Source organism: Pinus tabuliformis, chromosome 1_1 (genome assembly GCF_031772625.1).
Source record: "Pinus tabuliformis cultivar Carrire ecotype Pingquan chromosome 1_1, CPIR1, whole genome shotgun sequence".
In the NCBI taxonomy this organism is placed as follows: Eukaryota; Viridiplantae; Streptophyta; class Pinopsida; order Pinales; family Pinaceae; genus Pinus; species Pinus tabuliformis.
Window position 1 is genome coordinate 529,961,102 of NC_142297.1, and position 26,408 is coordinate 529,987,509.

The window sequence follows — 26,408 nt, forward strand, 5'->3', positions numbered from 1 at the left end:
TTAGCTATGCCTGGTTGCTAATGAAGTAGATGAAAATATTGAATCAAGAGGGAGATGATCACCTCTCATGAAAGATAAGTATCTTTTATATTTATGTTACTTTTTTGTGATTCTATACTTGTTTTGATTATTGCTTATACTTCTTGCATGAATATTTGAGTATATGTATACTTCTAATCTCCAGATGAGATGCAAAATCCAGATCCTTCTTGAGGATCATCCAATGTGCAGGAAAAGAAAGCTAGTGCAGGAAGAGAAGGGATGGTGCTGGAAAAGGAAAGAATGACCTGAGAAAGTTGTCAAAGCTTTCAAAGTTGCATCCGGAAATTACAATATGCAAGTGCAATAGCTTCCAAAGACAAATAAGTGTTTCAAGTTGCAAAGGTATATGAATACTACAAGGTATGTAAGCTGTGATATTGGATGGCAAGGTAAGCCCTGAGGTATGACAAGAGTATCACCTTCATGCATACATAAGAAAGTATGTTTAATTTTAGGTACATGTGATATATTGGTGCCCTTAATATTTGGCAAGATATAGTGGATTTCATGATTTTATAAAGTTGTCTAGAGATATTGATTTTGACATATCGTATCATGATACTATTGCTAATTCTTGTGATAAGCATGATGAAAGTGTGAAAATGAAATTGATACTCTTGTTGATCTTGGTAAGGTTTTGTTAAGCTTAGTAAATCTGACAAGTGGTAAAATTGATTCCTTAACTTGATGTTATGATTATGATCCTTGAAGTATGATGATACACTTGTTAGTTGCCTTAATTATATGACACTAATCTTTGATGAATATTTGATGTTATGTTCATATGTGACAATAAAGCAGTTGACGATGATTTGTTATGACTATGATGAATATATGTTTTTAGAACCTGCTATAGTTTGATTTCATGATCTAACAGTTTTGCTATAGCATGAAAATATTATGATAGACAAGTTGATGTTGTGAATTATTGAAGAGGCTTCCCATTTAGAGGGAGAGGCTCTTGATGAGATCTCAATGCCTAGTATTATCTGAAAATAAGACATTTGTTTGTTGAAGGAAGGATCGTGGACATGAATAACCATATGATATTGTTGAAGAAGTTTTGACAAGTTCTGATTTGCATAGAGAAAGTTTCTCCTAGTTCAAGCCTCAATCGCCGCGAGAAAGGCTTAAGGGTGTGGTTATAAGCCTCCCAAACCACATGAAAGAAGGCCTATGGGTGCGGTTGAGCCTGTAGGACACAAGATTAGGAGCGCACGAAGAGTATGACAATCCTACAGATAAGGAGAAGATAATAGAAAGTTTTATGAGCAGGGAAGATTGAATGTATGACTTATTATAGAGAATGTGAATGTCTTGTCTAATGTTATGTTTGTAGAAAGAATTGTATGGTTTGAAATTTGAAGCAAAGCTCCCTGAGCCTAGTAGGTAGGCATTGACAAGTTATTTGGTGAAGCCTGGAAGAAGTTCCGATCCAAACCTCTACATCAAAGTGGTCGAAGGTATGCCTTTGATTTTGGTTTTATATGTTGACGATCTATTCTTGACAGGTAGTGAGCCTCTGATGATTGGGTGTAAGAGGGAGTTGGCCTTTGAGTTTGAGATGAAATATTGTGAGATATACTTCTGACACGAGTCTACATGGATACACTAATGATTGGGTTGGAACAGAAAGAGCACAACGAGCACAACTTAGGATTTGTGATGATATCTTGGATGAGTAGGAAACAAAAATCTCGGTTGAGGCAAAGTGTATTGCTACTAACATGGTGAGCTATGAGACAGTTTGGTTGAGAAAGATATTTGGAGAAATATGTGAGCAGGTCTTGAATATGACAGTGACATATTACGAAGACGAGTGGAGTTTGATTGACAGATAATCCTGTATATAGCTAGGACAGAGATATCTTCATAGATTGAGACAGTGTCATTGTGTGAGACAAGATTAGGCTTGTGGTTTTTGCCTCCATGAGAGGGAGGATAAATAAGGTATCCTTTTGTGCCCTGTATTAAATTATAACATAATATTTGAATTGATGTTTTGCATTAACAAGAATATAAAGGACTACTGCTCTTGGTAATGTATAAGGTAGTGTGATTGAACTCTTCATTGAGTTGGTTAAGATGTTACTGGATATGAGCACAGTGATATGTTTTTGATCTACAAAGAGCAGCATGGATTGATGGATGTGACCCTACGGAGTAATAGCCTTAGATGATCAAGGACACTGAGCCGACTCTTCCCCCTTGTGTGAGCTCCCAGTGTGAGGAATTGAGATGTAGGGCTCTTGGGGTTGAGGGATCTCTGGAAAATAAGGTATCACCCCTATTTGTTACCCATAGGGTGGAAGATGTAGCTCCACTATCTTGGTCTATGCAGAGTATACCCCAGTTGCCATCTGTGTTTCCCACTAATCTGGGCAATGGGTGTTGGTTTCTTGAGTTAGGCGCGATCCTTACTACTTATGGTAAATGACATCCCACTTAAGCTAGAGATGCAGGTGTTCTACCAATTGACTCTTTAGGATCTTGTTGGGAAAATCAATAGATAATATGATAGGTGTGATCCTTACCATTTATGGTAAGTGGTATCCCTCCTATTATCTCCAGGTAGTGGGATATGCGCAATCCTTACCTCATAAGGTAAGTGGCATCCCTCCTATTATCTGTAGTTTCCCAGGTCATAGCATTGGTTCCCTGCTGGCAGAGTTTCTTGGGATGTATCATTGGCTCCCTGCTGGCAGAGTTTCCTGGAACTTAGCCTTGGCTCCTTGCTGGCAGAATTTCCCAGTTTGTACCATTGGCTCCCCGCTGGCAGAGTTTCCTGGGTCATAGCATTGGCTCCCTGTTGGCAGAGTTTCCTGGGTCGTAGCATTGGCTCCCTTCTGGTAGAGATTCTCGGGAAACAAAATTGGCTTCCCGCTAGCAATGCTTTCGGGTGGTAGAAGTGGCTTCCCGATGGATAGAGGGTGGTAGATTGAGCTCCCCTCTAATGTCAAATTATTCTTATTTTAGATTCGAGAGTGTTCATCATATGAGCAGAGTTCAACAAGAGATGAGCAAGGATAAGTAGAGATGAACCAAGATCAGAAGTGATGACATTTGATGACGAGATACTTGAGATGGGACATGATATGATGACAAGATTTGAATTTCTCCCTAGTTGAGAGGGAGTGTTAATTTTTGGCAGCTTAGTGACAAATTCCAACCATGGGAGTAGATTCCTCTTTTCGAGAGGACCAATTTTTACTATTGAAGCACTCAATTTGGACAAGGGAAAGTGTATTTTTGAAGAAAATCCAACATGTGCACAAAAGGATATGTCGGCCCTAACAAGAAAATGGACACCCTTGGAAGCTTATAAATACAAGTGACCTCAAGCTCATTTCGATCATCACCAAGCATCATCTTCTTCTCTTCTTCATTGATTGGTTTGCATAGGTCTGACGCTGGTTGTCGGAGAAATTCCAACTTGAGTGAGACTCCACAAAGGAGTTTCCAGACTCATTATTGCAGTAGTTGTAGAAACAATGTAGTATTAGCAACAAAACAGTAGAAACAACAGTGTGAGGTAGAACAGAGTATGCACAGTGTTGGTGGATAGAGTTTTCCCAACAGGCTTCATAGTGGTTTCCAATGACGGGGAGTTAGATCAGTGTGAAATTTGAAGAAAGGAGGTGTAACAGATGTCAGACATCAACAATATGGTTAGTCTAGCTACAGGTTGTAGAGGAAAGAGATGTTGGGGAGAGAACACCTTCCTCGCTAAGAGAGAGTGTTAGTTCTTGGATGATATGGTAGTATCAAACATGTGTTATAGTCTCGATTTGTGTCTAAGAGGCAATGAAACACAAGATCTCCAAAACCCAAAAAAGGCTTCGGGAGAAAGCACCTAGATACCATTCAATTAAATTAATTGATCAATAATTAAAAATTCCTAAGTCTAACTTAGGAAAATTAATTAATTAATGGGAATTAATTGAGGAGATTGGCTTATGCTCTAGAGACTTCTAGAAAATGACTTGGATCTAGTCTAAGATAATCTTAGCAATTGATTACGATTAGATCTTGTCCATTGATGCTCCAACAAGAGATTATAAGATCAAGCCAATGGCATGGAGAAAGATACAAGAGGGAGAGCAAGTTAGCCAAGGAAGATCAAGCTACCCATTTGCAGTGATTCAACATGGGCGCAATTCGGGCCAAAGAGAGAGCATCAGAGAGAGGGAGCAGTATAAAATTCAAGAGGATTCTGGGGATTTTTCCAGTGTCGGAGAGGCAGGAGTAGGGAAGCCGAATTATCTGTAGAGAGGATTGCAGAAGGCAACGCGAGCAGCCAAAAACCCCAGTGCTAGTAAATGGAAAGAGGTCGTTTCAGTTGCTCGAGGTCGAGAGATCAATCGGAAGGCAGTGCAAATATTTTCCAAGGGCAGAGGGAGGCCGTGCGACTAATATAGAGCCAATTTGTAGGCAGTGCGACTTATTCCAGGCCAACAATGCACATTATGGGCAGAGGTGTGAGTTTCCTGTGAGGAGTGCAAGCAGGCTAGTGGAGGGTGAGTTGATTTGCAGAGGGAGAAAATGAACTCCTAGATATTTTTCTAGTGTATTCGCCAGAGGATTTCTAGTTGGGCATCTAGATTATTGTACTCTCAAAATTTGTTGAATAATAATATAAAAAACCCTCCTCTACTACACCATATTTTCCTTCAGGGTTTTTCGAGACTTTTCAATGAAAAATAGTTTTGTCGATTTTGATGAGTGTGTATCTATTTCTCAGTTCCGTATTTACTTGCGCAACATATTTATTTTGTGAAGAATAGCGGTGTGATGTATTCATTAACTACCGCAAACAATTAAATGGCTTATCAGTTAGGAGAATAAATTCTAGTTATTGCAATTTCAAGGAAAATTCATAGACCACACACATCATAGTGAATCAAATATAAGATTTCTTTATATCTATTGTCACTACTTGGAAATGGTTTCTCGATGTTCTTTCCAAGTGCGGAACCTTCACATACACCATCATGCTTTATCTGCAATTTAGGAACTCCTGAAACTATTTGACTCAAATTAGGCAATGCTCTATAATGAAGATGTCCATACCTTCTATGCCATAGCTCACTTGGATTGATTTCATCATACACTAGTGCTTGATCTAGTTGACTCGTGAGCCTATATAGTATCCCATCACGAATCCCAATAACCCCCACATTATCTATACTAGAGCCTTGGACAACATAAGTACTTTGCCATCCACAAAAGCTACTCTATCTCCTTTGTTTTTTAAACATGAAATAGAGACAAGATTATTTTTCAAACTTGGTACATATAGAACATCGCTGAGATGTACATGGTTACTATTGCTGCATAAACTAGTAGACCTAGTTAATAGGCTAGAGCTAGAGGGCACAACAACAATTTGGGACAAAGGCCCACTGTCACAACAGCGTATGTCCCTTGCTCTTCTTTGATTTTCACCAATGGGAGGAGTCCCAATAACCCTCACATTTTATTGATGTCTTTTTACTAAGGTTTGGAGTGAGGCAAGGATATCTCATTCAATGGAAAGGCTGAATTGAGGTGTGAGATTTGGGAGAAGCTAGAAAGGATTTCCATGAAAAACCCCTTGGTAGAAAGACTATTTAGGACCTAGGGTTGGAGTATGTGACGGGATATGAGTTCATCCAAGGTCAATATAGTCAAGAGAAAAGGTCTTGAACGATATGCCTCTAAGTTGCAAACCTTCAAGAAATCCCCAAGTCAAAGCAGCTTCGAGGGTTCCCACTTGGTACGATGGCTAGGGCATCAATAATATCGAGATTCAACCGTGAGAGTTGCGTGAAATTTTGAGGAGAACTGGGGAAACACCGGTGCAAAATATTTTCTAATTGGTTTTGCAAGATATTACTCCCAAAGAATTTCGTACCAAGCCCTAGTGAGGTTACCTTTCCTTGAAAGGACGAAGAAATAGGAGGAGAGATAAGGTGAGGAGAAGTGAATTTTCAATGAAGATATGATCACCAAGGATCCCAGACCCAGTTCCTATCAATTGGGAGAAATGGAGTCAAGAGTTACTTTGATTTAAGATCTTCGCTCTATCAAGGAGACCTATGCAACTTTGCTAGCCCTAAAGGAGGTCGTTACACAACTACAATAAATATTTATACTTAGTTATCAAAGATTGATGAAGTTTCAAGGTTGAAATATGCAAAACGAGCCTATATGAACATTCATTCACATTATCTATGAGTAATGCATGGAATACAACCAATAATCCCAGTGTTTTCACAAATTCGCATTAAATTAGGGCACATTCAAGATCTTGACATGATATTCCATACATTAGACATGTATCAATGTAAAAATATAGCATTAAAGGCACTTACAAGATAATGAGAGTATATCCATCCATCAAAATTGCTAAGAGAAGCTCCAAGACAAGATAACGAAATTTCCACACAGCAAAATGCATCCAAAACATCCAATTTCGTCGAACAATTGTAGGTCTGAATTCTTTTTCACAACATAGATTGAAATCCAAGTGATGATGAGATACAAAATGAGGCTCTCCTTTACTTATATGAGCCTTTACATGTTTGAATTAGTCTCATTAGTCTAATTAAGCCCCTAATAATATTTTAATGTGCAAATAACATCTCTTTTGGTGACAAGCTCACCAAATAGCTCAATAAGTGAAAAATAAGGCATCCAAAGCTAGCCGAAATGATTGAATAATGGTCAAGGGGGTCGTTGGAGGGCCTAAATGAGTCCTCAAAGTGCCATGATGAAGAGGACAACTCCCAAAATGATGATCAAAGGGGTGGCCCCTTGATTTACAATCAAAACATCTTGTGGTGTTCCAAAGTGGCTGTGGGGCACAATCAATGGTCTCATGGGTCTCCAGTGGCTCAATAACAAGTTCATGCTCCATCAATGAGGGCTAGAAGAGGATGCATGCCCTCTTGTGTCTCTTCGGATGAGACAAAACACCAGTTGGGCCCTGGATCGACTGCCAAGTGTTGGGTGTAAATGTGTGGTCGACTAGGCAACATGTGTTAAATTTTGTAGCATCAGACAGGTTTTCTAGTCTTGACTTTGGTCAAAGAGTCCAAGGACCACTAGATCACCAGAATCTAAAAAACGTTTAAGGAGAAAACAAATAGAGATGACCCAATTAAGTTAATTAATCAATAATTAAATGTTTTCTAAGTCTAACTTAGGAAGAGTGATTAATTAACATGAATTAATTGAGAAAGGTGATATTTCTCTAGAAACTCACATGGATCGACTCATACATGATCTTAGCCATTGATGGAGATTTAATCATGGTCATTGGTTTGCCACGAGAGATTGTAAGAGGAGGTCAATGGGGTTGGAGCTAGACACACTTGAGAGGTTGATTTCCTTGGCAGAACGAGCATCCAACAGTTGAGTAGAGAGAGTTTGAGCCAAAAGGGAAGTAGAGATAGCGAGTGCGGAGGAAGATTTCCAGTTCCGAAGAGGCAACATCAAGAGGCCGAGTTATTCCACTAAAGGTTGCGCAAGGATTGCACAAGCAACTTTATAGTGGCATATCGAATTGGTTGAGAAGGGGGTCAATTCAACTACAAATTATTGTGTCCAAAAATAATTGTGTCAAATTATTATGTGTATGCTAGCATTTTCTCAGTTTCCAGCATTTTATTTTTTGCAACGTTTTTATGGTGAAAATTTTAATTGTTATTTTATCCGTCATTTGTCGTAGCATATAGACTACACTTAATTTTTAATTAGTTAGAAGAATAGTTTCCAGTTGCTACAATAGATTACAAATTTCACAACATGATCCAAGTGCATCACCGTCTCTGTATGGTCGGGGCACGGACAAGCAACATGTGGTGTTGAAGAATCCCATGATATAACCATCAATACTCTGCTGTGGTGGAGGCCCATGGTTCTCAACGCTCACCCTACAAGTGCCATTATGACCCTCTAGACCAAGTACGAAATGGAGACCCACCTGCAATCTTGTATAAGATCCAATGCGTCTCCTCACCTCCCAGTACAACTAATCAGTAGTGCAATTGAGTAAATAAGCTTGCTAATTAGGGGCAAAAGTGGACACTTCATAGTGGCATTCCCATCCAAATGGGCTTCAAACTGTATAGGTGTTTCCTTGCTCGACAAGAGAGGTTAATAAAGGACCCTATTAGGTGGTTTCAACCTCTAAGGGAGTGACAGGTCCATGGTACATCAATCAAATGCCAGGTGTCATGTGAAATGATGATGGAACAAAGTGGGGCAATAGGGAAGGCTCCAAGCCACATGCCTTGGTACAAGGGAAGCTAGAATGAGGGCAGCCCACACCTTGGGTATGAATGTAGGAGGGAGAAATCGTGGAACATGAGTTGCCTCGACCTTTGTTTTTCCACCCTTCTTCATATGCATTTTTCCTTTTATTGATTTTTCTTGTTTTTACTGCTCGGGGCCCCAGGGGATGAGAGCATGATCTATATGATGTAGCAGTGATTACCCTCCACGGGTTGGGATGGTCATGGGTTCCTTAATGATGTAGGGGGCACTCATAAGGGCCCTAGGAACCAGGGTGATGGCCATAATGATAGGTGATAGAGCTCATGTTTGCCTTTTGCCCACGTGCTAAATTTGTATGTCCCAGCCATATTTTGCATTTTGTGGGTACATTTTCTGTTGTAAGTGGCCAAATTATGCTTTTATCTTTATTTTTAGCTGCATTAATCTTTGAGGCCCAACTCAAAGTGTGGACACGAGGAGGGGGAGGGTAACACCTTGTGGACCCAATGGACAAATGTGGACTTGGATGGGAAAAGTGTGAAAAGGGGTTGTAATAAGCGGAGGGGAGTGAGATATATGGTTTCAGGAAGCGAGACCACACAACCAAATTTAGGGTTTCCCATGTAGTGCCACTCCTAAAGCTAGTAGCCCATAGAGAAAATCTCATGGGACCAAGATACAAGATTAAACCCTAGGTTGGGACAAGAGAATGAGAGTACAATCCAAGTCCATTCTTTCTTCCGAATCCCCTAACTAATCTATGTCCAAAGATGCCCAAGAAGAGCAAGCATAAACACCCAGTTACATAATGAAAAGGCATACCTTCAAGGTTGGAAGACCCATCTTCAAACATACAATCATAAGTTATAACAGATGAGAGAGGGAACATAATGGTTGCCTAACGGGATGGAGAATGGTGGCACATCCAGCTATCTGGTGGTTGCAAGGGGCTGTTGGCTACTGGCTAAAGACAAATCTAGGAGAAAATTTCTCCTACAAGGGTTACCCACCAGTGGTGGGTAACAGTTACCAGATTCCAGCTCTATGGATGCTTTTCCAACTCCTTTGATTGCATAGCTGTGATTGTATCCAAGCTTTACTCTTTGGGACAACCTCTTTTCCATCATGCTGGAGAGATTGACATGATTTTTGTTCATATGTCTTGATGCACCACTATCAATGAACCACATATAATCATCATTTGCAATAGAACATGTTAGAGCATAAAATTAAAAGAAGTCTTTGTCACCTTTGGACTTCTTTGGGTGCTCATCCTCAACATCTGCTACAAAATCATGTTGTTTTCCCTTTCTCTTCGTGTTATTAGCCATTTCAGGACAATCTCTCTTGAAGTGTCCAAATTTATGACAACCATAACATTGAATCTTTGACATGGCCTTCTTCCTTTGAGAAGGAGAAGGTCCTTTTCCTGACTTCTTGTGTTGAGAACCAAACTTCTTCTTTGCTTTGTTCTTGAAGCGAGTTGCAAATGCTTGAGCTTCTTCTTTATTTCGATCTCCTGATATTAACCATGATTCTTCTTGAGCACACAAGGTCCACAATTCTTAAAAAAGGTGATCTCTAGGGCTTTTGCAAGAGTGATCTCAATGTTACTTCCTTCGCCAAACCTCTGATACCATGTTGATTTTCTAAGTGCAATATAGACTAGCACAACATTTTTGAAACATTGATAATTACTTTTGATGTTGATATTTTTTTAAATTATTCCAATAAGCTTCATAAATTCAACCATACAAGAACACTAGAATAATAGAGATCACAATGCACAAAGAGAAGACAAGATTTACACTAGGAAAACCCACCAAGGGGAAAAACCCACAACCTTTTCAATAGAGAAATTCTTTTGTTCAACAACAGACACACCTAGACTTATGGTCAAACTTGGTCAACCCCTCCAAGCCTCCCAATTTGATCCAAAATTTCACTTTGCCTAATCTGACCGAAGATTTCATCCCCTGCAAGTCATGCGAACTTCTTGTTACTCATGCGCAATTTCTGTGACTCGTGCACTTCTTGTGACACCTGCGCACTTTCAGTGACTCATGCGCACTTCTTGGGACACCTGCGCACTTTCTGTGACTCATGCGCACTTCTTGTGACACGTGCACACTTCCTGTGTTCTCTCTCCTTTGCATAGATAAATTGAAGAATAGATAATGAGTGATGAGATGCAAATTGCACTTGAGGAGGTTGAGCTGCCTATATATAGTGTTTTGTTGGGTTGAATGGGTGTCCTTTGCCCTGGGTTGACTTTACTTGGAGGGAAGCTGATTTGACAACTTTGGATCCAAAAATTACAATTTTCTTCTTTTAAAAGTCGCAATGGGACTTTGACTCAAAACACATTTTTCTTTTGACTCTAGCATTTAAAATATGCTTTAGGATAATCAATACAAATACATCTAGTGGCCAAAAATACATTATGAAAACCAACCATAGTTACAAATTCAACACTGACTAGTTTGCCAAAAGCCTTTAGAAGAACACAAGAAAAGAAGAAATCATCCTTTGTTTTTTAAATTCTATTTAAAATTGATGTTTGTTTTGTTTGTTAGTTTGTTCGAGACTTGCAAACTAGCATTTTGGATAAGAATCTGCAACTTAATGGCATCGAAACCCATCAAAATCACTCGAGGATCACACCTGGCTTGGGCCACACAACGTAGTTGTATTTTTGGTACCCACAAGATTTTGAACCAACGACCTTCATATAAGGAGTGCCTTTACAAAACACCCTTTTGTCGACTTTTCACATCTTGTGGGTTATTTAAAGTTGATGTTGACATATAGCTTTACTTATATTTTGCAATCACTAACTTAATTCTAAAATTAATAGTTAAAGTGACATCCTTTTTTTTAGTATCATTGGTGATGGGATTAGGCCTAATGCACCTCACATGAAGAAGATAGAAATTAGGTGTTTCTTAAGATTCTAATATGCTCTAACATTTTTTTCAACACTTAAACATATGCTCAAAGAAAACCTTGTATGCTTTCCTCTTGAACCCCTAGAGTTTGGAATTGTGGGATTCTAAGATTCAAGGTTACAAGGGGAATGGGTCATGTTACCCACCAAAAAATGGGTAACACAAAGGAGAAAAGTTTCTCCCTTTTGGATTGCTAGATAGGCAACAACCATATGGAACAACCCTTGACATGATGCCATGGATCCTCCACGCATATGCTTCAGTCAAACTTCTCTTGCCATTCATCATTCCCTCTTAAGGGAAGGGGGGTCATCATTTGAAAGGTACTTTAACCATTGTGCTATCATGGGCTTTTAGTTAGTGTGTCATGAATTTTAGTGTGAATTAAGGGGTGATTTGGATGATTGATCAATCTTTACTATAAACTTGTTCTCTCACTTCACCATGGGGTTTAGTTTTTGACCCTAGTCCAGTGGGACCTCCTTAAGGCCTCAGGGTTATAAGAAGGGCACTTCTTGGGAGACTTGGATTGAATTAGTGTGTCCATGTTACTCCATACTTACCACTTTCCATCAATCCTTAGATATCACCTCCATTCTTTGGGATTGCAACCATTGGTTCATCTGGGTTGACACTCTCTTATCCTCATCCTTGAGTTTGGGTCAGAAAAATTTCCCGAGGAGGTTGATGTAGCGAAAAGAACAATAAAAGCATAAAATGGCCACAATGAAAGAAAAAGAATGTTAAAATGCAAAACATGGTCCGGACAATAAATTATTTCATTGGAAAAAACCTAAAATGAGCTCTACCCTCATTATCCATCACCCATTTCCCAGAGCACTAGATGCTCCACACATTAAAAGTGGAACCCTTGTAATGTACCAACCTCAATGAACGATAAATTGCCTCAAGGGGTAATAAATATATGTTGCACGAAGACCCGTCCTGACCAAAAAATCTTTTGTACTCTACATTTCGGCATATCGAGGACTTTTAGAGGGGTTGGGAACATCCCTAATTTTTTGGGGACTTCATTGGGACCTGGGGACTTCCAAGTCGTTCTAATTTGTCTAGGGAAAATTTTGGAGAATTTTTCGGTACCATTCCACCATCCCCGAGGGAAAAATGGTATGTCTGAACCGATTTTGATTGGCTTTACTTTGCAGTTTGGTTGACTTTTCTTGTTGCTATGGGTGGGATTATAGTGTGAAAAAGTTGTTTATGCTAACTTCCAAAGATAACTGCTAAAATAACTCCTGTTCAGTGTTGGAATTTATTTTCTCCTCTTTTTATCACTTAACTGTCTAAAGCAATAGCCCTCACTACTAGACCTCTGCCTATAATTACTGTTGCTTAAAAATGACATCACTTTAGAAATAATTAAGAAGTTTGCCAACCTTTATTTCCTGTGGCATGAATCAGGACACAATTATTGTTGATGAAAACCTTCTAGTATTGTTGTGAAGGTGAAGTAGGTAGTCTTTGAGTCCATTCCTATGTGGCACATTTAACAAGTTTCTAAACCCACTTCTATTTTCAGGATAGTTGTTGAATTGTGTTTAGTATTGTTTGCAAGGAATTACTAGGTTGCTTATCTATTGTGTGTTGTCCTAGGAGTCACATATTTTTTCCCTCAAACAATGAAGGTTCTATGGATGCTTATTTGTGAATACAACCTCTCTTGTGAAGTAAAGGCTGCCAACAATGACTCATTTCAGCACATTTCCTCTTGATACCGATGGTTCCAAAATTTTTCTTTGCACTTACTTGTCCAATAATAATAAACTAGGATTCAAGACTGATTTATATGTTAGATTGATGTGAAGAAACCACACTATGTTCAAGGCTCTATCAAACTTTGCAACTTTGCTAACTATGCCAAGGAAGTTGAATTTGTTTAACTTGGCCATGTTAGTAGCAGTGATTGTAAGAAATACCCTTTTTGCTTTCACAGGATTAGGAAAATATCTAGTGTGGTTGACATTCAAACTTAGCTTTTATTTGACAAACCTAACAACAGAGAGGGTCAATTTAGGTGTTGAGATTGGCAATATTAGGAATTTGAGCCATGGTTTGATTTTGACAAAATTATCATTTCCAATTAGGATAATAAGGATAAGAAGGTTGGAAAAACAAAGGTCGGGATAACTTAGGTACCATAATTGCTACCTCCTACATCCATAAACCCAAGCTTGGGCTTCCCTTATTTTAGCTACCTTTGTACCATGCCATGTGGCTTGGAGGCTTCCCTTGGTCCCCACTCCATTCCATCATTGTATCACATGCCACCTACCACTTAATGGATGCACCATGGACATTTCACCTCCTTTAAAGGCTGAAACCACCTAAGAGGGTCCTTGGTTAACCCCCTTATTGAGCTTGGAGACACTTATACATGTCAAAGCCCACTATGGAAAGACATGCCACCATGAACTGCCCATTTCATTCCATGAATTCTAAACTCTTTTATTTGATCATTCTAATGATTTAATTATATAGGAGGGCAAGGGAACACATTGGATCTTATGCATGATTGCAAGTGGGTCTCCACTTGGGGTTTGGTTTTCCTATACGGGGTCCAAGCCCTACAGAGGGTCACATTGGCACTTGTAGGCTGAGCGTAGAGAGCCATGGGCCTCCACCATAGTAGAGAGAACTTAATGTATCCCCAGTACCATTCAGTGATTGCTCGTGTTCCACCTTTATGGATGAGGATGATGCACCTGGATCAACATGCCCAACAGACTTCACATTGCACCATACATGTGGCAGAGGTACTAGGGTCCATAGGAGGATGTGTCTTACCGTAGGAGACAAAAGGAGGGCTTATGCCATCATACTAACCCTTACATATGGTTTACAGGCATTATCGATTCACTTGGAGACCCATGAGGATGTCATTGTGCCCCCACACCCACTTGGGGACACCACATGTGACATGCTTGGATATCAAGGGGCCAACCCATTATTCACTATGTTTTGAGCTTATTCTCACACATTGGCACACTTTGGACTCCACTAGGCCTTTGCAATGGCCCAACGACCCATCATGTTTAATATTCTTCCCTCTTGAAAGGCTTATTTTTCTATCTTGAGCTATCTTGGTGGGCTTGTCACCAAGGAATGTCATTGTTGCACATTATTTTATTATTTGGGGCTTAATTAGGCCTAATTAGGAAAATCGAACTCTTTAGAGAGGATATAAATTGGTGAGAGGCTCATTCATTCCTCTCATCATCACTTGTATTGGATTAGCATCTCTTGAGAGATTTTCGCACTTTTTTTTGGGGTGAACTTTTTGGAGTTTCTTTATGCACTATGATGTTTTTATTTTCGCTATTGTCTTTAGAGATTCTTTCTAATGGAAAGTTGATGAATGGATATAATCTCTCTCTCATGTAAGTAAACTTTTAATGTTATTCTTGTTATCTTGTCAAATGCATGTACGTTGTTATCATTATTCTTGTATGGGTTAAATGTGATGCGAAAATTCTTTTGGGACCTTGAATAAGTGATGTAATGCATGTGTTGCTCTTGAGGGATTGGGTGAATTTTTCTAGAGGCACCTATTAGGTTGAAAGACCTCGAAACTTCATCTCTTTGGAAAATTTGAAGTATAAATATCTAATAACCTAGTTGCTGCCCTGAGTAGGCTAGCGAAGGTGAATTAGGGTTCATTAGCTCATGAAATTCCTCGATCTAGGTGTATCTTGACTCCATTAAGCCCCTTAAGCAAGGCATTGATCTTGTGGTCCCAAGAGATTGTTGCTGTTATGTTTGTGCATTCTTTCGAGAGTTCATGTCCCAATTGGAGCTAGATATTACCCAACATCCGTGATCCGGAATTAAACAGGAACGCAACAGATTACAGATATAACCATAAATACAAAGATGCAACGGAAATAATACTTCATTTCATTAATGTAAAATACTGAAATATGCTTACAAACAGAAATGGAAATAAATTAGCTCGGGCGATGGTTTCTTATCTCTAAGAAGAGATGTGGCGGCTACATGCCTCTAAACTGTCTTACAATGAGGCTTGAAGGCCTATTTATTGTTGAGAAACAATGGAAAACCTTAAACATCCAAAAACCTAACCTTAGGAGATGAAGCGCCAAACTATGGGCCCCTTTTGGGTAAATTGGTACATCAACTTCCCGGGGTCGTAACTTTGGCGTACGATCTCCATTTGACATGCACAATACCTCGTTAGAAAGATCTAGCCGAGGACTACGACTTTGGGATGAGTAGCATAGGTGCATGTTTTCCCAAAAACTGTTGTCAAGGGCCTCAAAATGGCTCCGGAAGTTTAGGACCCGAAAAACTGCTAAAAATAGTAAACTGTGCTACAATTAAGGACACTGAAAAACTGAAAGAGACAGTTGTGGGGGTCCAAGTGGGATAGGTGGGTGGCCACCAACATCCCACCTGGATAAATCCGTGGGTGGTATAATGGGAGAATTTTTTTCTCCTAAATTGTTCTCAACAGATAACCAGTAGCCCCTTGCAACCATTAGATAGTTCGATGTGCCATCTTCTTTGCCACCTGAGCCATCCATGTGGTCCCTTGCCCATCTGTTATGATTGTATGTTTGAAGGTGGGCCTCCCGACCCCAAATGTATGGCTTTTCATTGGTTTAATTGAGTAATTTTGTTTCAATTTCATGGAAACTTTTGGGAATGGATTGGTGGGGGGTTTCGGCGGAAAGAGTGGGCTAGCTCTATACTCTTGTCTCCTCTACCCGATTTGGTGGTTAGCCTTGTATCCTAGCCCTGTGAGATCTCCTTTATTGGCTATTAGCTTCAGAGCTGCCACTACATGGGAAATCTCGATTTTGGTTGTGGTCCCGCTTCTCGACACCATATACGTCACCCCCTTCCGCTCATTACAACCCCATTCATCATATTTCCCATCTGGGGTCACATGTGTCCACTAGGTCCACAAAGGGTTAGCCTCCCCCTCCCCTTATCTACACTTTGGTTCGGGCTTGAAACAATGCCCCAGAGGTTGATGTAGCTAAAAAAAAAATAAAAAAGCATATTTAATGACCACTCTCAATAGGAAATTGTACCATAAAATGAAAATGATGGCTGAGACATAGAAATTTAGTATGTGGGAAAAAACCAAACATGAGCTCTACCCCTTTTCATAGCCATCACCATGGTTCTTATGGGCTCTATATGAGCCCGCTCCATCATTAAGGAACCCATGATTGTCCCAACCCTCAGTGGGCAATGAATCACTCCACCTTAAGGAGGTATCTACTGCTATATACTACACATCATGCTCTCATTCCCTGGAGCCTCAAGCAATGATAAAAGAAGAATCAATAAAAGGAAAAAAACATATGAAGAAGGATGGAAAAACGAAGGTCGGGGTAGCTCATGTACCACGATTACTTCCTCCTACATCCATATACCCAAGTGTGGGCTTCCCTTATTATAGCTACCCTTGTACCATTTCCCGTGGTCCCCACTCCATTCCATCATTGTATCACATGCCACTTGCCACTTGATGGATGTACCATGGACATGTCACCTCCTTTAAAGGTTGAAACCACCTAATAGGGTCCTTGGTTAGTCCCCTTATTGAGCTTGGAGACACTTGTACATGTCAAAGTCTTCTATGGAAGGGCATGCCACCATGAAGTGCCCATTTGATTCCATGATTTTTAAGCTCTTTTACTTGATTATTCTAATGATTTGATTGTACTGGAGGGCAAGGGGACGCATTGGATCTTATGCAAGATTGTAGGTGGGTCTCCATTTGGGGTTTGGTCTCTCTATATGGGGTCCAAGCCCTCCAAAGGGTCACATTGGCACTTATAGGATGAGTGTTGAGAGCCATGGGCCTCCACCATAGTAGAGAGCACTTCATGGATATCCAGTACCATTCAATGATTGCTCGTGTTCCATCTTTATGGATGAGGATGATGCACCTCATCACCATGCCCAGCCGGCTTCACATTGCACCATACACTTGGCAGAGGTTCCATATTCTAGATGAGGATGTGTCTCATCTCGTGAGACAAAGGTAGGGCTTATGTCATCATCCTAGCCCTTGCAGATGGTTTACAGGCATTATCGATCCACTTGGAGACCCATGAGGATGTCATTGTGCCTCCACACCCACTTGGGGACACCATATGTGACATGCTTGGATATGACGGGGCCAACCCCTTATTCACTATGTTTGGAGCTTATTCTCACACATTAGCACACTCTGGACTCCACTAGACCTTCTCAATGGCCCAATGACCCATCATGTTTACTATTTTACCCACTTGAGAGGCTTATTTTTCTATTTTGAGCTATCTTGGTGGTCTTGTCACCAAGGAATGCCATTGTTACACGTTATTTTATTATTTGGGGTTTAATTAGGCCTCATTAGGAAAATAGAACTCTTTAGAGAGGATACAAATTGGTTAGAGGTTCATTCATTCCTCTCATCATCACTTGGATTGGAGTAGTATTTCTTGAGAGATTTTCACACTTTTTGTTGGGGTGAACTTTTTGGAGTTTCATGATTCACTATGATGTTTGGATTTTCGCCATTGTCTTTGGAGCTTCTTTCTAATGAAAAGTTGATGAATGGGTATACTCTCTCTCTCATGTAAGTGAACTTTTAATGCTATTCTTGTTATCTTACTTGTAAAATGCTTGTATATTGCTATCATTATTCTTGTATGGGTTAAATGTAATGCGGAAATTCTTATGGGACCTTGAATAAGTGATGTAATGCATGTGTTGCTCTTGAAGGATTGGGTGAATGTTCCTAGAGATACCTTTTAGGTTGAAAGGCCTCGAAATTTATCTCTTTGGCAAATTTGAACTATAAATATCTAATAACCTAGTTGCTACCCTAAGTAGGCTATCGAAGGTGAATTAACACTAGTTCACTCACGAAATTCCTCGATCTAGGTGTATCTTGACTCCATTGATCCCCCTAAGCAAGGCATTGATCCTTGAATCCTCTTGGTGGTCAAATTTATCTTTCTTTTCTTTACTCTTCCCAATTCTAGGCCTAACCCTAGAGGGTCACCTAGTGTATTAATCGATTTTCATTGTATCCATCCAAAACCCTCGATTCTTGGTCCACTACTGCATTGGGGTGATCTCTAGAGGTCTTCCAAGTTTAAGGCAAATCCGTCAGTGGAATCCCGAGATATAGCAAGCCCTAGTCATAAGACCAATTCTTGCCCTAGGTTGGTTTGGGTTAGTGTCCTCACTTGGATCATTGCATTCAAATCTCAAAAGAAAATTGGTCCTCTAATCCTATTCCCTCCCTAATTATGTCAAGCCCCTCCTTGGTTGATCAAGTCCATACCCTTGGCCTAGTTTGGGTCTACATGGATTCTTCACGGTCCCACAACTTCATATCTCAAATTCCACAAATATTACATAGAATCCATTTCTCCTCAAGGATCCTTAAGTCTAGGAAGCCCCTTGTTAAGGAATATTCCCCAAACCTAGGCTCAAGTGTCCTCTTTGCTCTTCCTAGAGAGCCTATCACCTCGATTTCAAAGCAAGCATTATTTGAGCCTCTCTTGAGAATAGGCTTTAGGAATAACCTCATATCTTATCATTGATCCATCCATTCTTGTGATTCCTCTTATACTGAGACTCCTCCCATTGGTGAAAGTCTGTAAAGAGCAAGGAGCTTTAGCTGAGGTGACAGTGGGTTATCGCTCCATTTTTTCCCCTTGACCTAGTAGTTGCTCTATAGGATCACTTCCTAGGACCCCTACTAGTTTGAGCGGTAATAGGCCCCATGACCATGGCTCCTGTAATATTCTTTTTGGGAAAAATACAGAAATAATCATAGATGAACTTGAAACAATAAATAATAACAAAATAACAAAACCAACAATTAGATACACAGAGGACACCAACAAAATCACTCAACGATTTTATTATTTCACCTGAAAGATTACATCAGTAGGAAGAAACAATGAAACCTAGGCTTGCTAAGCGAGCAAAGCAAAAACCCAAAAAGATGCCTTTGACCCAAGTGAAGTTTGGCCCAAAATGATGATGTGCACTACTAAGTGAGTAATCTGTTGCTAGTTGGTTGAAGTAACGATGAAGGTTGGCCTGGAAAATGCCTGGATCAGTTTTAAAATACACCCATGAAATCCTCTCCAAAAACCCTGAAAACCCGAAAAGGTTTGGCCCAGAACCTGGAAGTGAGAGACCTCACCAAATAGTGCATATGGCCCAACTAAGCAGCTAATGCAGCCCTCTACAAGAAATAATACTGCTTGAAATGGCCCCTATCTGTCCACTATAAACTCCCCCAAAAATCTCAGCAATATCCTCCAAGGGAAACCACGAAACTCCAACTGCAAGAAGTAACAACTCGTCCCATAAAAAGACTGCATAGGCTTTCCTCAGGGAGACCCACGAATTGCTGGAAATAGTGACTTAGAATCCACAAATTCTCTTCTCCCCTGTGCGCAATCTCAACCAAAATGCCAATGCTAGATAGAAGATTGAACCCCCGGAATTTCTCTCCACAACGAACCCTCCTTAAGATGAAATTGTGAGGCCAAGAGCTACATCCTCCATGCCCCATAAAATGCACACTCAGTTCAATTCTTATAAGATGATGCACAAGTGAAGCCCTAAAATGGACTACTCTAGATTTCCAGCTAAGGAGACACTCAAAGTTCTTCGAAACTAGCCCGGATTCAACTTGAAATCCACGTGCTAAGCAACTCTCCAAACCCTTGCACTGAACAGCTCACAAGAGGTCGATTTCATAAGTATAGTAGGCAAAAGATGAGGGAAGTGATTTTTTTCTGCCCTTGTATACCTCATAGGCCCGTTCACCCCCCTTCGTGGCCCCGATATTTTCATGTGAGTTTGACCCCCTTCTAGTGGTGCGACTTACTAGCTATATGGTCCACAACTTAAGTTACCCCTTTTTTACATGGGACCCACTTATTATCCATATTTCCTTAAGTATAAGGTGCTAATATGTCAAAAGGTGATCCCTTTTTCAATTTAACCCTTTTTTTCCAAGGGACCAATTGGGCTAAGGGCTATCTCCATAGTAGCTCATAAAACCTATAGATAGAACTTTAGAAGGGTTGACCTGAGACATTTCACTTCCCGTTAGGGGCTGAAAGCACCTAGACCTAATAGGGTTTACCATCTAGCCACCCCTAAAGCAAGTAGGGCACACTTTTACAGGGCAAGGCCTAGTTAGATATTTCACATCTAAGGGTCGACTTTTTACATATCGTGGGTTATTTAAAATTGATGTTGACATATAGCTTTACTTATATTTTGACTTCACTAACTTAGTTCTAACATTAATAGTTCAGGTGAGATCCCATTTTTCAATATGTTTGGCAATGGGATTAGGCCTAGCGCACCTCACATGAAGAAGATAGAAATTCGGGTGTTTCTTAAGATTCCAATATGCTCTAACATTTTTTTCAACACTTCAGTATATGGTCAAAGAAAAACCTTATATGATTTCCTCTTGAACCCCTACAGTTGGGAATTGTGGGATTCTAAGATTCAAAGTTAAAAGGGGAATGGGTAATGTTACCCACTAAAAAGTGGGTAACACAGAGGGGAAAATTTTCTCCTCTTTGGATAGCCAGATAACCGTCAACCCTATTGAACAACACTTGACATGATGCCATGAACCCTTGACATGATGCATGGACCCTCCACATATGCTCATTTTGTTGACTTTTCACATCTCGTTGGTTATTTAAAATTGACGTTAACATACAACTTTACATGTATTTTGCATTCACTAACTTAATTCTAACATTAATATTTAAAATGAGATCGTTTTTTTCAGTATGTTTGGCAATGGGATTAAGCCTAGCACATCTCACATGAAGAAGATAGAAATTTGGGTGTTTCTTAAGATTCCAAGATGCTCTAGCATTTTTTTCAGCACTTCAGCATATGCTCAAAGCAAAACCTTTTATGTTTTTCTCTTGAACCCCCACAGTTATGAATTGTGGGATTCTAAGATTGTTACAAGGGGAAAGGGTCATGTTACCCACCAAAAAGTGGGTAACAAACAGGACAAAATTTTCTCCTCTTTGGATAGCTAGATAGGCATCAAAACTATTGAACAACCTTTGACATGATGCCATGGAACCTCCACACATATGCTCTGGTCAGACTTGTCTCATCCTCTGACATTCCTTTTTAAAGGAAGGTAGGTCATCATTTGGCAGGTACATTAACCATCTTGCAATCATGTGGTTTTACTTAGTGTGTTGGGCATTTTAGCATGAATTAAGGAGTGATTTGGATGATTGATTGATCTTTACTATAAATTTGTTCTCTCACATCACCATGGGGTTTAGTTTTTGACCCTATTCCAGTGGGACCTCCTCTGAGGTGTCAGGGTTATATGAAGGGCACTTCTTTGGGAGACTTGGATTGAAGTAACGTGTCCATGTTACTCCATACTTACCACTTTCCATCATTCCTTGGATCTCACCTCCATTCTTCGGGACGTTGAAAATAGCAACAAGAAATGATAAAAATAGAATCTAGAAATTCCAGTTTAATTTGTCCTTGAATTAAACTGAAAATTAAAATCGAATTCTTTTCTCATAGAAACTTGTAATAGTTAACTAAGTTAAGTTGACTTAGTTAACTTAGGAATTTCGAGTTGAAAGTCTTTTTGAAGTCATGTATATGTTCTCCATATATTTTAGGGGTCTAGTATGAGTTAATTGTGAGTTGTAATTAGACAACTCAATTTACTGAGTTAAGTTAAATTAGTTCCAAATTGTTTGAGGAACTAATAGTGAGTTAACAGTGAGTTGGTGCACTAATGCACTCAACTAGTGCTACTCTAGTTAACTGAAGATTCCCTCATCAGAAACTCATACATGTCGATTCTGAGAAAGAACCAATTGAGACTAAAGTGTAGGGACAGTGTACTATTTGTTGTATAATTCTTTGAGTTGCATTGATAGTGGATGCATTCAAGAACTGATCCTTAAGGGATTGCACAGTTTTTAGAGGCTTGATTTACCTTTAAATACAAGCTATCCTCCATAGGAATTACACATTGGAATAGAGACTTGGAGAGCTTGTGAAGAGGCTAAGTTTTGGCCTTGAGCTTGCTTTTGAGCTGGGAGATTGATCATACTGAGTACTGGGATTGTTCTTGTGAGAACAAACATTGTCTTATCATCTTGGATTTCTGATTTAATGCAATACATATAGTGGGGTTTTGAGTTGTGGCTTTCCCCAGATATTTATTGTGTTATGTGCCATTGATTATCTTCCTCTTGTCGATTTTTTCTTTGCTAGACTTTTATGGGTTTCCGCTGTAAAGAGTAGAAGTAGATTCTTGTCTCTTGCTTTAGAAAATTGCATTAGCTTGTGAATCTACAAGATTTTCTACATGGTATTAGAGCTGAGAACAATATACTAGAGGAGATTTCGAAGTTTTGTGTTTTGGGTCGCGAGTTTGCAGAGCATATCTGAAAATTGTTGTGGAAAATTTCCAGAAACAAATGACATATTTGGATTCCTTGCGAAAAAACACCCAAATTCAAAAAAAACATAGGTCGAATCGGAGTTCGGATGAGGGAGATATCATTGATTTAAAATCAACTCTTTTTCCAGAAAATTCCGTGACGACGGGACAGATGAAACAAATTGGTGTGCTAGCCAGGAACCTCTATTCTCTTGAGGATGCATGCAAAACCTTAAGGAGCAAGGCAAAGGTTAGAGACTTGGTGGTTGAGAGGGAGAGTAAATTACCTCTCAACATGTAGCCCTAGAAGAAGTGTTAGAAGCAACTTCAAGAAGTTGTGTAGCAACCACAACTAGAGAAGCCAAGAGGAGACCGAGTGGAGGCATCCAATCATGCAGAGACCTCCAATAGGGGGAAATTTCGAGCCAAGTGGGTAGGGGGATCACATGTAGCCATACGTCTAGGTGTGAGGTGAGACGATTTGAAGTGATAGTCCCAAGAGGGTTGAAATTGGGCAAGGTCCATTGAGTGGTTTTATTTCATGGATTGTACCTTGCCACGGGAGCCCAAAGTACATAGTAGCGGGAGGAATTAGTGGGATTGATGTAGTCAGAGATCAATGTGACAAAGGCTAGAGTAGTCAGATACTGAAGAAGTGTAGAGAGGGTTGACAACAGTGCAAAAAGGCAGATTCAACAGAAGCGCAGAGTTTTCAGTCAATAGAGGCAATAGTAGTCAAAGACTTTGATGACAAAGGCATCATTCTGATTAAGGTTGGATGTTTTATTGTTGGAGTTGCTGGAGCAACAACACTAGAGAGAAGTGTTGCATGCAAAACATTCCAAAGCTTCAGAATCGGGATCGAGTTGAATTCCTTTCTTGTTGAGAGGTAGTGTTGAAAATAGCAACAAGAAATGATAAAAATAAAAATCTAGAAATTCGAGTTTAATTTGTCCTTGAATTAAACTGAGAGTTAAAATCGAATTCTTTTCTCATAGAAACTTGTAATAATTAACTAAGTTAAGTTGACTTAGTTAACTTAGGAATTTTTAGTTGAAAGTCTTTCTGAAGTCATGTATATGTTCTCCCTATATTTTAGGGGTCGATTATGAGTTAATTGTGAGTTGTAATTAGACATGTGAGTTGTAATTAGACAACTCAGTTTACTGAGTTATGTTCAGTTAAATTAGTTCCAAACTGTTTGAGGAACTAATAGTGAGTTAACAATCAGTTGGTGCACTAATGCAATCAATTAGTGCTGCTCTAGTTAACTGAAGATTCGCTGATCAGAACCTCATCATGTTGATTCTGAGAAAGACCCAGTTGAGACTAGAGTGCAGGGACAATGTACTATTTGTTGTATAATTTTTTGAGTTGCACTAATAGTGCATGCATTCAGGAACTGATTCTTAAGGGATTGCGTAGTTTTTAGAGGCTTGATTTACCTTTAAATACAAGCTATCATCCATAGGAATTACACATTGGAATAGAGATTTGGAGAGCTTGTGAAGAGGCTAAGATTTGGCCTTGAGCTTGCTTATGCGCTGGGAGATTGATCATGTTTGAGAGAATGATTTTGGAAAAATCACATAGAAAATCATTTGACGACACGTTTCGAACCAACCAGTGTGGTTCATTGTCAGGACAAGTTGAAGAACAAATCTGAGCAACAAGTTAAATAGGGAATGCAGGTCCTTCCAATAGCCATATTTGACCGGGCAACGGTTAAAAATGACTTCTAACGGCTAGATTTGACCAGGGACCAGGTTGATAAGGATCAAGGGGAGGGGTCAAAGATGTTAAAGTTGAAAAATCTCTTAAATAAATTATTAGGGCAAATTAAATTAAATTTATATTATTAATAATATTATTAATACTATTATTATTAATTTTAAAATAATAATATTATTATTCTTATTATTAGTATTAATATTAAGGTAAATAATTCTATTAAAAGAATAATAATATTATTATTATTATTACTAAATTATTGTTACTATGATACTAATATTAAAATTCTTAATATTAGGGTAAATCCAATATTAAAATTAAAGTGACCAATGTTAAATTGATATTAATATTATTATTATTATTAACTTCAAAATAATATTATTACTATTACTATTATTAATATTAATAATAGTCTAGGGTAAATAATTCCATTATTACTAATTACCAAAATATTTTACTCAAGAGTAAATATATTAAAGTGACTCATGTTTTTTTTTTCTTGGTAAAAACTAATTCTATTAAGAGAAAATATGGTACAAAATGACATTACAGCCAAGAGAAGCAAGAGAACAGGCAACCGGAAAGGAATGGCAATCCACCTCGGCTCTTGAGAGAAACTGGGAAGAGAACATTGCTAAACAAGAAGTAACAAGAGGAACAGAGAAACAGGCGAAGAAACAGAGGATTCTACCCAACGTGGGTAGGATCAACTATTCGGCATTTTTTCCCTTTCTTTTTACCAACTTTGACCCAATCAAGATGACTCTGCTGAATTGGCATGATTTGCAAACTAAGCTGCGCTGACGGAGAGGACTCCTTGTCTGAATCCGAGGGAGAGGACTCATGAGTTCTTTTCTGTGAGTTTGGAGGGACCGAAGTATCCGCACAACCAGTCGAAGGCGGATCCTGTGCCTGCTTTGTTTCCATTCCTTCTGCATCCTCTGCTTCTTCATCTGAGCTGGAATCCAAATCATCCATAGGAGGAGGATCATGAGGCTTCCAACTTTTGGATTTCGGCTTAGGATTGGCTTTCTTCTTCTGGGCAGGCCGCGAGGGACAAGAGTTCTGAAGGTGCCCTGTGTTATGGCAGTTTCGGCAGCGAAAGGCTGTGTTCTCGTAGTCTAGGGACTGGGTCCAATGGAAGTCTCCAATTTTGAGATTAATCTGATCCGGTAGACCTTTGCTCATGTCTATTTCTGCACAAATTCTGGCGAAGGTGTATATGCCTTTTTCCCCCCTAGAGGTGTCTGTTGCTAGAAAGCGGCCTAGAGAGTCACCGATTCCTTGGAATACAGCAAAGTGCCATAGATGCGCCGGGAGGTTAGGTAGTCTGACCCAGATGGGGAGCTTTGTGATGATCGCTGAAGAAGGATCGAAATCTGGGAACCAAGGGGTGAGGAATAGTCCTGCTGAGCCCCAAAACCATGGGCCTTCAGTTAATGCTTTTTGGTAATCTTCGGTGAAAGCAAAAACTACAATGAAGAAACCCTTTGAGCAAAGAAAAACCTTGCAGTTGTTGGTCCAGTGTGAGTGGATCCATTGGTAGAGATCCGCTGTGCGAGGCCATAGTCCATTGAACCTGCAAATAATGCCATGCTCTGCATATTTTTGGATTTGATCATCCAGCGAAGGATGCGTTATTTCAATGGAGGGGGTTTCCTCCAGCTTGTCCACCAAGAACGGTTTAGGACCCTGAGCTGGTGGAGCAGCTTTCTTAGGCTTCTGAGCATGGACTGCATCCTTGTAAGAAAAAGCCGCAGCTGAAGATGACTGTCCCACAGCTCCCCCTCTCAAACGGAGGGCAAGAATGATGGAGGCATTTCTTCTAATGCTGTAAAAAGAAAGGGGATACAGATCCTCAAGATGTTTACCTTCGTAGAGGAGTCGTTGAGAAGCGAAGGGAATCCCCAACCTAAATTCCAGAGATTGCTTGAGGTTCTGCACTAGATCTGAAG

At 39.6% G+C, this 26,408-nt stretch overlaps 1 protein-coding gene across 2 annotated transcripts in view; it reads left to right on the forward strand.

The window, feature by feature from the left end:
• LOC149214113 (uncharacterized) overlaps positions 1-26,408 on the forward strand; it is a 55,028-nt gene that overhangs the window by 20,079 nt on the left and 8,541 nt on the right. The window lies entirely within an intron of this gene.